Genomic DNA, 13,009 nt, shown 5'->3' with positions numbered 1-13,009 from the left:
CCGTAACCCAGCTCTGGGCACAGCCCTGGCTCAAGAAGCAGCGCTCAATCAGTAGATATTGAATAAAATACTTCACTTGGGGAGAGAGACGCATCCACACTACTGGGTGCTAGTTTGAGAAGAGTGATGCGTGATAGCAGCAAAAGAGGAAAAAGGCACAAAGTTAAGCAAGCTGGGGTTCAAATCCCTGCTCTAGATTCGAATTGCATGAATTTGCACAATTTTTTAACTCTCTGATGCTCAGATTTCTCATTTGAAAAATGAAAAATGGGGGTCGACCTGGTGGCGCAAGCGGTTAAGTGCGCGCGCTTGCTGCGGCAGCCCCGGGGTTCGCAGGTTCGGATCCCGGGCGTGCACCTACACACCGCTTGTCAAGCCATGCTGTGGTGGTGTCCCATATAAAGTAGAGGAAGATGGGCACAGATGTTAGCCCACGGCCAATCTTCCTCAGCAAAAGAAAAAAAAAAGAGGAGGATTGGGATCGAATGTTAGCTCAGGGCTTATCTTCCTCATAAAAAAAAAGAAAACTGAAAGATTATAAAAGAGATAAAGATGATAAAATACGTAGGATGAGGGACTCAGTATATTTAAGTGGCTGGTATATATATATAGCAGGTACTCAAAATGTAGTTATTATTAGCATAATATCCATAATATTGCCAAATACAGTAAGGAAATCCCCCTGGTAGGAGACGGATGACCTGTATTGTGATGCTGGTTTTGGTGGTGACTGCCTGTGAGGCTGGACCATGCCCTGGGCTCTGCGTCTGGATGATATCTCCCTCAATTCTGCACTGAGGACCAAACAGGATGTTACATGAGGATGTACCTCGCATAAATGTAAGGATTGTCGCCAAAATACTTACCTTGTCCTTTAAAATAGGAACAAACAAAAAAAAACAACAAACATATGCTTGTTTCCATTGTAGTCTTCAGTTCTATGGATCCCATCTTAGGATCAGGTCATCTTAGAAGTTCTCACAAAGTGATCATTAGTCATGGTCACTTAAAAAACACGTTTTAAAAAATAAGTAATACATTCTCAAGGCACAAAATTTGAAAGGTATCAAAGAGGATACCATCAAAAGTAAGAGTCCCTTCCTCTGGTCTCATCCAATCTCCCAGTTTACCTTCCTTGAGGCAACCACTGTAATCAATTTCTTGTGCATCTTCCAGAAATATTTTATATGTTAACATGTATATACATATACACATATACACTAGAAATATATATGTGTGTGTGTGCACACCTATACATTCATACATTTTATTTACTCAACAATAGCATGCTACACTCATTGTTCTGTACATTTTTTAAAACTAACAATGTATTTCCCATATCAATATATAAAGAATTGCCCCACTCATTTTAATGACTGGATAGTATTCCATAATATGGATTTACCACATCAATTTTCTATTGACAGGATTGTAAATGGTTTCCAACACACAATGCTCCAGTGGATAGCCTTATATATGTCATTTCACACGTCTGAGTAAATCTGAGATAACTACATAGAAGGTCAAAGGGTAAAAACATTTTACCTTTTGAAAGGCATCAAATTACATTCCCACCAGCAATGTATGAGAGATCCTGCTTCCCTACTTTCTAGCCAATGCAACATGTATTATTAATGTAATAGGTAACAAACAAACAAAAAACAATGTGTCATTATAGTTTTAATTACTATTTCCCTTACTATAAATAAAGTTGAACGTCGTTTTGTTTGTTTGAGAACCATTGGTATTTCCTTTACTATTAATTGTCCTTTCTTATCTTTTGTCTATTTTCCTGTTGGGTTGGCTTTTTTATTGATTCGAGTTTATCAATCTTGTCTTTGAAGGCTTTATTCAGTCCTAGGAAGGATTTCTTTACTTAAATTTTTTAAATATTATATATTTTTCTAATACTTTTAATTCCCATTTTTAACATTTAAATTTTAATCAATCTGTAGATTTCTGTGTATATAATATGTAGGAGGGGAATCCAATTTTTTTCCCCAGATAATTATCAAGGTGATCCAAAACCATTGGCTCTATAGTCCCTATTTTCTCCTACTATTTTGAAATTCCACCTATATTATTTACTAAATTCCTCTATGTATTTGGGTGTGTTTCTGGACTTCCTATTCTATTCTATGTATCTGTTTTTCTAGCTATGTACTAATATCACGTTGTTTTAATTTTTGTAGCCTTAGAATATATTTTGATATCTGGTAGAGATTGTCCTTTCTCTCTCTTTTTTTTAAATGTTTCTGGCCATTCTTATTTATTTTTTTCACATGATGCACATAATCAACTTATCTGGTTAAAAGATTGTTGGAATTGCATTACATTTATGAATTAACTTGAGGAGAACTTCATGCGGTTGAGTTTTCTACCCATGAAAAAAACCATAATCTTGGGCCGGCCCCATGGCTTAGCAGTTAAGTGCATGCACTCCCCTGCTGGCGGCCCGGGTTCGGATCCCGGGCGTGCACTGACATACTGCTTCTCCGGCCATCCTGAGGCCGCGTCCCACATACAGCAACTAGAAGGATGTGCAACTATGACATACAACTATCTACTGGGACTTTGGGGGAAAAAATAAATAAATAAATAAATAAATAAAGTCACTTCAAAAAAAAAAAAACCATAATCTTTTCTAGTAGAGTTCTTTATTGAATGAAGGTAAACAAAAGTCAATTTCCATGTGCCAGAGATGTCAGAATTCTAATACGAAACTTTATTCAGAATCTATAGGCCCATTTATTTGATTGACACAAAACCTTGCTTTACCTTAGATGCTCCGTTTCCATTTTTGTAGAAAAAGACACTCAATAACTTAAGACTTCTCTGAATGTCACATTTGCACAGCAAGGGCAGAACCAAGACTAAATGAGTCACTAACACATGGACTGCATCTATTTAATAATGCATCGACCTCCAAATGCTCTAAAATCAGTTACATATGTTTGCCCAACCCAAAACACAGCTTAGTTCCCTTCCCTCATGCCAAACACTGCATGAGGCATCACTCAACAAAAAGCATCTACAATAATCTCATTTGGAACCACTTAAGAAAGCAAGCATTATGGATTGGCATTTGACAATTAACTTTGAAAGATATTAAATTTCTTTTACAACTGATGGTCATAGAAATTTTTATTATTTAGTATTCTCATTATATAATTGTCACAGTATCTGACAATTTAATAGTGTAATTTATAATCAACTGCCGTCAACTTCCTAGATATAAAAGGAGACCTCCCACTGATTATTAACTGATTTTTCTAAGGTCACACCGAGAGTCCATAAATGAGCTGAGATTAAAAGAAAGAACTGCTGCCTGATCACAAGAATGAACCAGCTCACCCAGGGCTGTTCTAATGAAACGTTGTTCCTGAAACCCAGTCTGCTAGCTCCAGGCTCATTTTTAAACAGCTGCTTGTTCATTAGCTGACTACCTCCCTCATATGTAGTTCTCGGGCGGGCCTGAAACTAGCTAACCCCAACAATTGCTCTCCTACCCTCGCTGCTAATCCACAGTCCGATAAAGCTGGGAAAAAAGGATGGACATGGTTAGAGACGAATAGTCCTCCACTCAATCTGTAGCCTGCCCCTAAACTCGATGAACTTGAACAAGTTATTGAAATAAGTGTTTCTGACTATGTGGCCCATGGACCACATGCACCAGAATCTCCTGGGTTTGTTTATAATGTTCATTCCTGGGCCTCATCCCCAATGTACTGAATTAGAAACTGTGGGGCTCATCAAGTCAATTCCATCAGCAGCAAGCTTCCCAGGAGATTCCTGTGCATGCAAATTGCCCAACCTTATCTGCTCATCTGTAAAATGGCACACTACCAGCCTTCTTCACAGGGTAGTTTTGAGGGATTCAGGTGATTATATATGCAAATCACCTGGCACATAGAAGTCACTCAATAACATTATTTGCCATCGTCTCCTCGTTTTCTCTTCTATCAAATAATAAGGAAAAATAGGGACAAATAGAGCATGCTATTTTAAAGTTTAATTTTGTTCTTTGCTGGGAATGGATGAAGCCTCTATTCTCTTCTTAGAACTACATAAATCTTAGTTACCTAAAACTCAAGCTCAAAATTTTTCATGAAAAGCATTTAATTGACGTTATAGATCTAAGCTCACCGGATGGCCACATAATTTTAAAATACTGATAGGCAGCAATCCTCCACAATATGTATGCTGGTTATCAATTTATTGCCTCTTGGCTCTAAATTTATACTTCATTACCTGCCCTGGGAAAATGGATTTGGGCCCCTTAAAGTTTTCCTCTGCCAGATGGCATGATATTAAGCTTTGTCAGTAGAGGGCAGTGGAGAGACATCACAGGGGGAAAGGATTTTGCTTCCTGGTTCTGGCATGCCTGCTTTGCCAGGTTCTTGCAGTGTGCAGAGTTTCCCTGGCACCAAGCTCCTGTAGCATGGGTGGCTTTTGCAGTGCCCAGCTCTTGCAGTGTGGGCAGAGTCTCCAGCACCAGATTCCTGCAGTGATCATAGCTTCTCCAGTGTTGAGCTCCTGCTGTGCATAGAAACCAGCAGCTACCCTCAACTCTCCCTTCAGAGAGGGATGCAAACTTCTACTTCTGGCCACAGTGGGTTAACAGGAGGCTGATTTACTCTTCAACCTTAAAGAACTAAAAAAATTGGACACAATGTATGAAACAGTGGTTTTCAGTCCTTGGGTAATAGGCATCCCAGGACAATGATCTCTCAGAGAAGGGTGGCACATAAGGTGACTGTCCACCTTAATACTTGGAGTGAGTTTTCAGGCCACAGTGCATGGACGGGGGACTCAAACAGAGCCCAGTGGTCTCCCCGAGTGGAGGAATCAAGTTCTATACTTGGTATGGCCAGAGTTGCTAAACTTCTCAGGGCAGGGTACAAGAGGAAAGAGAGCTGACCAGAGAGAGAACTTAGGAAATCTTCAGAGGATCCTCTTAAGTGCTTACCTAAGTATTGATGTGTGCACGCATGTGAAGGAACTACCAATGCCAGAGGGAAACCCTGAAACGGAACAGGTGGAACAATCCCCAGGGACAGAAATTGTTTGTACCCCACCAGGTAGGGTAGACCTCCAAATACACAGAGTATTGAGTATTGAGGAGAGTTCTCAGCAAGGAATTACTTCAGTAGTGGGGAAAAAGTGCAAAGGCCATTCTAGACCTGCTTTCTTGGTCAGCTCTGGCTACTAGAGCAAAATATTGTAAAATGGGTGGCTTAACCAACAGACATTTATTTTTCACAGTTCTAGAGGCTGGAAAATCCAAGATCAAGGTGCCAACAGAGTCAGTTCCTGATGAGAGCTCTCTTCCTGGCTTGCAGATGGCTGCCTTCTCACTGTCCTCGCATGGTTGAGAGAGAGAAAGAGAGAGAGAGAGCTCTGGTGTTTCTTCCTCTTCTTATAAGGACACTAATCCCATCATGGTGGCCCCACCCTCATGACCTCATCTAAACCTACTTACCACCCAAAAGTCCTACCTCCAAATACCGTCACGTTGGGGGATAGGGCTTCAACACATAAATTTGGAGGGGACACAAACATTCATTCATAACACCTGCTTAACAAAGCTTAAAGTCAAGCCTCTCAAGGATCAAGCAGTTTCCAAGTAAATGAACTGTATTCCAGAACAAAGTCCAAAAACACTTAAAAGAATAACCTCCCCTCCAAAAAACTGAGCACCAAAAAACGTAAAATTCAAAATGTCCAGCATCCAATACAAAAACATCAGCCATTCAAAGAAACAGGAAAAGATGGGCCATAATTAGAAGAAAAATCAATCAACAGAAACAGATCCAGAAATTACAAAGATTATAGAATTAGTAGATAAGGATGTTAAAACAGCTATTAAAAATGTATTCCATACTTTCAAGAAGGTAGAGAAAAGCTTGAGCATCATGAGAAAAAAAATTAAAGATATAAAAAAGACCCAAATGGAACCTCTAGAGATAAAAAACACACTAGATGGGAATAAGAGCAGATTAGACACAACAGAAGAAAATATTAGTGAGCTTGAAGTCATTGCAATAGAAACTATCAATAATGAACACAGACAGGAAAAATAAATAAATGAATAGAGCTTCAGTGAGATGTGGGACAATGTCCAGCAGCCTATCATATATGTAATTGAAATCCCAGTAGGAGATGAGAGAGATAGGGGCACACACAATGGCCTGAAATTTTCCAAATTTGATGAGAACTATAAACCCACCGATCCAAAAAGCTCAACAAACCCCAAGCAGAAAAACGTGAAGAAAACCACACTAAGAAACATCATAATCAAATTGCTAAAAACCAGAGTCAAAGGTGCAAAGCCCTCTCAATGAATAAAAGATAGTCTTTTCAACACGTGGTGCTGGAACAATAGGATATCCATATGCAAAAAATGAACCTTGATCCACACCTTGCACCATACTTAAGAACTGTGGAGTGAATCACAGATCAAAATGTTAAACTTAATGAAAATTCTAGAAGAAAATATTTGTAACCTCAGATTGGGCAAAAATTTCTTAGATAAGATATCAAAAGAGTAAATCATATTTTTAAACGCTGTAAATTGGACTTCATCATTGTAAAATCTTCTGCTTTTCAAAATGCACTGTGAAGACGACTAAAAGACAAGCCATCAACAAGGAAGAAATATTTGCAAAACACTGTGATAAAGGACTTGTATCCAAAATGTATAAAGAATTCTCAAAAATAAGAAAATAAAACCCCAGTAAAAAAAAAAAAAAAAAAAAAAGAGCAAAAGATTTGAACAGACACTTCACCAAACAGATATAAATGGCAAATAATCATATGAAAAGATGCTCAATATTGTTAGTTAGGGAAATGAAGATTAAAAGTACCAGAAGTAAATATGACACCAAAATCACAAGCAACAAAAGAAAAAATAGATAAACCGAGCATCATCAAAATGAGAAACTTTCGTGCCTCAAACGAAACCATCAAGAAAATGAAGACAGCCCACAAAATAGGAGAAAAATTTTTCCAAATTATATCTGATAAGGGATTTGTATCTAATATATATACATATATTATATACATAAAACAACTCGGTGTATATAACAACTCAACAATAAATGACCCAATTAAAGATAATGACTCAATTTAAAAATGGGCAAAGGATCTAAATACATATTTCTCCAAAGAATATATACAACAGGCCAATAAGCACATGAAAAGATGTTTACTATCATTAGCCATGGGGGAAATGCAAATCAAAACCACAATGAGATACCATCTCACACTCACTGTGGTGGCCAGAATAAAAAAGATAGATAATAGCAATAATAAGAGCTGGTAAGGAATTGGAGAAATTGAAACCCTCATACACCACTGGTGGGAATGTAAGATGTCACAGCCACTTTGGAAAAATCCAGTGCCTCCAACAGCTTGGCAGTACCTCAAACAGTTAAACATAAGGTTACCATATGATTGAGCAATTCCACTCCTAAGTGTATACCTAAGAGAAATGAAAACATACATCCACACAGAAGCTTGTACATAAATGTTAATAGCAGCATTATTAATAGCCAAAAAATGGAAACAACCCAAATGTCTATCAATTAATGAATAGATAAAGTGTGATATATTCATACAATATGGTATTATTTGGCAATAAAAATAAATCATGGACTAAAACATGCTACACCATGGATAAACCTTGAAAACATTATGCTAAGCGAAAGAAGCCAGCCACAAATGACCACATGTTATATAATTCCATTTATATGAAATGTCCAGAACAAACAAATCAATAGAGAAAAAAAATAAGAGTAATGGTTGGCTAGGGTTGGAGGGGATGGAGGGATTTGAGGGTGATGGCTAAGGAGTATGGAATTTCTTTGAGGGTAATGAAGATATTCTAAATTTGAATATGATAATGGATGCACAACTCTGCAAATATACTAAATGCCATTGAATTGAATTGTGTACTTTAAATGGGTGAACTGTATGGTATGTGAATTACATCTCAACAAGCTTAACAGATAATAAAGACATCTCTAATGGAAAAAAACTACAATCTGTTACCATTAAACACCTATTTTAACGACAAAACAAATAAACAAAAAGCCATCCCTAAAGTGAAGGTCATTGCGTTTTGGGGAGAGAGTTAATGCCTGGCTTCCATACAAGAAATACAGTCCTGGGGGGCACATGGTGTCCTGGAGGGAATGTGCTGCTTACAATTGTTGTGGCCCCAAAGTGGGACCCATATCAGTCAGGGACTCAAGCTGGTGTTTCTAACACGGCCTCTGGTTGGCTGTTTGGCTTTAGGGTTCCCAGCTCCGTTCAAATAATTGAACCTAGTCCTTGTTTTTAGAGGGACTGCTGAGAGGAGCGAGTATAACCTGTCCTATTTGTCCACACTTGTCAACCAGGTGGCATCCATCCGCTCCATGGAATGGCTGAGCTTCACAGGTGTTTTATGTGAGGTGCTCAGGAGCTGGGGCAATGCCCTGCTGTTTCCAAAAGATTTCTTGGTAAGATTGAAAGGAATGGCGATCCAGTAAGGGTCAGGGCTCTCTAGTGAGGGGTGGCAGACCCAGCGGTCAGTCAAATTTAAGGGGCTTGCAATTGGAGAGCAAAAGGCTTTAGAGGGGATTCTGAAAGATAAAAGTCATTAATGTTCTCTGTCCACGATACATCCTGCAATCTAACGTGTTCCCTCCCCAGGTGTCAAAGTTGTCATTCTCGATCCACCACCATGAACTTGACATTTCCCATTCCAGTAGGTGTAACTTCACCTTTTGTATACCCATTCCCTACTTGCAACCAGATCTTTCAACCAGAAGGGGCAGGTGCAAAAAGCACAAGGATGTTTCACAAAACTTATGGAGATCCACCATGTCCCCTACCTGGGCCACTGCAGAGGGACTCAGGGAGCAGTGTACTTGACCACATGATCACTATCCTTATGATCTAGGATCATGGCAATCCCATAAGAGAATCCAGGTAGCTGAACTAGAAATAAATTTGAATTCCCTAGGCCCCTTTCGGCTGGGCTGCCACCCTAAGGGTGTACCAACCAGTCCAGCCTGGAGTAGCTGTTAAGGGAAAGAAAGAAGCATCATACCTAGGAATAGTTGGAGTGGAATCCCAGATATTCATATAGACCTAAATAACCCCTATCCCTTTCATCCTGATCATTACCAAGGAAGCAGCTGAGGGAGAATTGCTTTCTCAGGGCAACAGCATAACTAAGATATGTGGATCAAGAGGACATCTACATGAGTGACTTGGACAACTTGATTGGTTTCCATAGTTCATGGCCCCAAAGAGAGATGTCTTTAATCTGATAGTCTATTATTTCCCAAGTAGCAGGCCAGATGCATAGGCCATTGGCAACAGCCCAAGAGTCAGCAAAATATAACAAAGTTCATCAAAGAATGCTTTGACCAGAGCTATGAGAATGGCTTGTGCAATCCAGAAGTGCAAGTGAATTAACTTCCATGGGGCTTGCCTTGGACAAGTAGCATACAGGAGCAGGTAGACAGTTCCCTCTGCTCCTCCCAGATGGGCTGTCCTGCAACACAGTTACATGTCTCTCAGAAGACAGCCTCCGGGGATGGAGCAACCGGTCAGCCATACCTGTGGCCAGCTCACTCATGCATCTTCTACTGCCTCTCCCATCCTTCTTGCTCCAGCCCCTGGTTGCTCACTCTTGCTAAGCGTTTACCTCTCAATAAAGTAGTAGTGCAAAGGGCTACTAGACAGACTAAGACAATGAGAAAAAAACTCCAGCAAGTTTTGCTTATTATCTTACTCTAGAAAAATCACCATTTTATAGCATGGTGACTAGTAGTACTAGAGAAGCTTATTATGTTGCAGTTTTTGTGATAAGCTACTTTGAGGAGGGGAATGGCAATTTAAAAGCAAAATCTAATTGAAAACTTTCCAGTTTTCTCCTTGTTAACAACATTTATATTGCTGAGCTGTGTGGCACTATCATCCACTTGTTGCCCACATGTCCTAATTGCAGGCAAGGTAGGTAGGAGGAAACAAACCCCCTCCTGAGCACTGGCCTTGCAAAATCCAACCTATAACGCAAGGACAAATGTCACATTTTGCAACAGAACAAGACAATAATTGGGTTTAAAATAAACAAAACAAAAGAAAACTGACTGAAAAGCACCTTTTTTTAAATTTTTGAATCAAACCTATAATTCATTATCACATCATTTCACACTTCCCACCTGGAAACCAGAAATATTGATGATGTACATCACGTAGCAGCATCCAGAAAAATCAATTAAGAACCATAAATTTGAATGTGTGCAGAAAATGTGTATTTTATTTGTGTTTTTTTGTGTGAGAGGGGTGCTTTCCCCTTTTGGAGGAGTTATGATTTAGATAAGTTTTTGCAGCACTGACTCTGAACTCAACACATTCCGGGGCGTTTTAGAATTTATGTCCGACCTAGTATTTTTCAGGCCCACTATTTCTTTGTAAGGTATCCTAGTGGGAAGCAACCAAAAAAACCATTTGTTTTTTCCTCCCCAAGAATCTTAAAAGTCGCATAAGAAAGATGAAATGACCAGCAATGGCTCCTAAGGGGAATCTGAGAAACAGAGAAGATACATGAGGGCTTCTTAATGCACAAGTTTCTCTACATTCACAACCCGCATAAACATCAGAACCCACAGGTTGGAGGACACAGGAGCCTGCTCTCTGCTTACACTTTTAAGGAGCTAGCTAAGGGGATCAGACCTCCTCCTCCTCTCACGAGGCACTGCCCATAACCCAATGGAACACGCTATACAATTCTTCCTAGTTCAACCCCTTCCACTTCTTGTTGTGAAGACTTGAACTACGTGAAGATGGTCAAACTGCACAAAAAGTTTTCCACACACCAGCCACTTGACTTAGCAGCACTGACATGTGATCCAAGTCAACATTGGTTGAATGTCAAGGACACGGCAAAATACATTTCATTACTGTCCCTCTGCGTGATATCCTACGCAAAAGGCTTGTCCTTGCGGGGAAAGTGATCGGCTCAGGCATGTCACACAGTTGAACGCACTCTGTGGACACCGTGGTCAAAAAATATTTACTTTGCCTCAATTGAGCATGCTATCGTCCGAATGTTTGTGTCCCTCCCAAATTCATATGTTGAAATTGTAACCCCCAATGCGATGGTGTTAGGAGGTGGGGTCTTTGGGAGGTGATCCTGTCATGAGAGCAGAGCCCTCATGAATGGGATTAGTGCTCTTATCAAAGAGGCTCCAGAGAGATCTCTTGCCCTTCTGCCATGTGAGGATACAATGAGAAGTCTGCGACTTAAAAGAGAGCCCTCATCCAACCATGCTGCCAACTGATCTCAAATTTTCAGCCTCCAGAGCTGCGAGCAATAAATTTCTGCTGTTTATAAGCTACCCAGACTGTGGTATTTTGTTACAGTCCAAATGGACTAAAAGAGTGTATAACAGGCAGGACAGAAGGAAAACACTTGGATGGTGGAGCATTCATAACCTAGAGCAGCACATTGCAAAACAAATCATACTTGCACTATTGTAAAAATATAAATTCCTTACTGAAGACCATGGGAGCAGAGAAAAGAGAGAGAAAAGCCAGGAAGGGAATGCTACAGCTGGGAAGAGTCTCACAGGCAAGTGGGAGGCTAAAAGTTGATCACACGAGTCCATGGGGCAGTGGCCAAGAAACATGGGACCAAAAATTTTCTGTTAAGAAAAAAAAGTGGTTTCCATATAGTTCAACCTTCGTTTAGGCATGATGCATAAATGACAAAAAACACATCTCAGATGTTGCCTCATCATGAAAAGCTGCTGATGGAACAGATTGAGGAAGTGAGAGTAATGTTAACAATCTCAGTGTTTGGGGCTTGGAATTAGACACCATAGACACGAGCACAAGCCTTTGGCATTTAGCACAAATTACCTGTTCTCTTTTCCCTTTTTGGCTCTTGATCCCAAAGTTCTGCAGGTCTTTCTTGAAGAGAAAAATCAGCAACAAAAGCCTTTTGACCGAGGGTCAGCTATTTTCAGTGCTATTGTGACAACTCTGGCTTCTGAAAGGATTATTAAGAAAAAAGGCCACCTCTTTGAAATCTACATCAAGTTGTTAAGGCAACAAGACCAAGATTAAATCTGGAAATGTTCGCTCCACCGCCTCCTTCTTCCACCCTTTTATCTATCTCTCATGTTCCTGTTGGTCGTGCCAACTAACTGAAATCATCCTACATCCCTGCCACCTCATCCCAGCAATCAAAGAGAAACGTGGATTTGAAAGGTGGCATGGCGTATGCATTGATGTGTAGGTTACATTTGTATGTCTGCGGGTTTGTGTGCAATTCTGGAAACAGTTCATTAAATTTCCCCCTAAATTCCGTTTGTCAGATTTAACCAAAGAGGTAGCAATCCCCTATCCAGATAAAGAAAGGGCGTCATGATAACCTCAGTAGCACGTGTTGGATTTTGGCAGGCAAAGACTGGAGGAAGGACAGTCCAAAAGAAACATATAGCACTTACGAAAGCCCAGGGGTAGGGAATTAACAGGATGTGTGCAGAGTCAGCTGGAGCGTACATAGAGTATGCGTAGGAGAGGAGGGGAAAATAAGGCTTGAGAAATAGTGAGGACATCTGGAAATCTTTAAGAGCCAAGTTTGTAAACAAAGGAATGAGCGACATGCAGAGTGGAGCTTTACTAAGAATGACACAGCAGCAGTGTGAGAAGGGATGGGGACAGGCTGAGGCAGCGACAGTCAGTGGTCCTCTTAGTAGTCAAGGAAAAACCATAATGAAGGAGAGAGCTAGAATTCTGACCCTGAGAATGGTAATGAGAGGGCAACTGGGAGGACGTTGTCACTAGCAAGAGGATTTACAGTGGTCTCGGCAGCCCATGATTAAATGCAGGCTGATGGAGGGAGAGCTGGAGAGGAGGGGAGCCTGGGAAGGAAGCATGGTGGGAGTGGGAAGTTTAGAGGGAAGAGCAGTTTGGGGTGGTGGATAATGTGATCCAATTTGAGAAG

The sequence above is a fragment of the Diceros bicornis genome, chromosome 14 (assembly GCF_020826845.1).
Source record: "Diceros bicornis minor isolate mBicDic1 chromosome 14, mDicBic1.mat.cur, whole genome shotgun sequence".
NCBI classification, from domain to species: domain Eukaryota; kingdom Metazoa; phylum Chordata; class Mammalia; order Perissodactyla; family Rhinocerotidae; genus Diceros; species Diceros bicornis.
Note: the sequence above shows the minus strand (reverse complement) of the source record.